Source organism: Tupaia chinensis, unplaced genomic scaffold, assembly GCF_000334495.1.
Source record: "Tupaia chinensis unplaced genomic scaffold, TupChi_1.0 Scaffold000131_1, whole genome shotgun sequence".
NCBI classification, from domain to species: domain Eukaryota; kingdom Metazoa; phylum Chordata; class Mammalia; order Scandentia; family Tupaiidae; genus Tupaia; species Tupaia belangeri.
Window position 1 is genome coordinate 713482 of NW_006159600.1, and position 1124 is coordinate 714605.

A 1124-nucleotide genomic window follows, 5' to 3' on the forward strand; every position below is an offset into this window, starting at 1 on the left:
CGGCGCCCCCCAGCCAGGCCGCGCCCGGGCCCGCAGCGGAGCGCGGTGAGTGAGCGCAGCCCGAAGGGAGGGAGCCAGGAGCCAGGCGACCCGGGTCCCCGCCCTGCCTCTGTCCAGGCCGGGCATCCCGACCTTCAGCTTCCTCTGCCCCCTTGGCTCCGTCAGTCTGCTAGGACCGCAGAGACGGCCCTCCAGCGAGCCCTGCCGCCCTTCTCCGCGCTGGGGCCTGGGCACAGCGGCCACTGGACGCCTCCCCCTCCTCTCCTGCAGGACCCAGGAAGCCGGAGCCCCCAGCCCCAGCCCCGTCCCCATTAAGACTCGGAATCCCTCCGAGTCCAGGCGCCAGCAAACGCGTGCCAAAAATATCTGTCCTTCCCAGACCCGGGCGCTCGGCTCGTCACATCTGCTCGGAAAAGCCAGGCGCTGGGGGAGCCGAGGACCTGGGCCCTCGGCGTCATGCCGAACCCAGGAGCCCCAACCCCTACGCCCTAGGCCCCAGGAATTCTGCAACCAACCCCTCTGCATCCCAGGACGCGGCCAGCAGTGCCCTCGCCGCAGGTCCCAGCGTAGGTGGGGCGGAGGGGCCTCCCTGCTCCTTGGAGAGCCCCAGGCAAAGGAATCTCGCATTTGTTTCCGGGGATCCAGGTGTCAGGGGTCCTAGCCCAGAACACTTAAAGCCCAGGATGGGTACCCTCAATGCCGTTCTGTTCCAGGGACGAGAGACGCCCTTAGCCCGCAGGCCCCGTTCAGCCGAGGGGCCTGCTCCCCCAGCCCCCCCAGCCCGGCGCCCCAGGTGTCTCCGCTCCGACCCACCCGGGCAGAGCCGGGCCCAGCACCCGCGGAGGGAGGGGGCTGCAGAGGAGAGCGGGGACTGAGCGGGCGGAGACTGGGGGTGGGGACCTGGACTAGGGGGCTCCGTCCTAAACAAACCCTAAACATGCGGGTTTCTGTGGCAACGGCCTTCCCTGGAGAGTTCTCTAGAGCTATGTCGGGGAGAGCAGGCCCCTGGAGCCCCCACTCCCCCAGCTGTTGTGTCTTCCTGTTTTGTCGCCACGGCAACGGTGACCTCAGCCCTCCACCCAGCCACGGCGGGGCGGGGGATCTGCTCCGCGGCTCCCCTGGGG

At 69.6% G+C, this 1124-nt stretch overlaps 1 protein-coding gene across 1 annotated transcript in view; it reads left to right on the forward strand.

Annotated features, from left to right (window-relative positions):
- Positions 1-26: 26 nt before the first annotated feature.
- Positions 27-1124, forward strand: part of MYADM (myeloid associated differentiation marker) — a gene marked incomplete in the record, with an annotated part of 23977 nt that continues 22879 nt past the window's right edge. The window contains 1 exon segment of the mRNA XM_027770388.1: positions 27-45.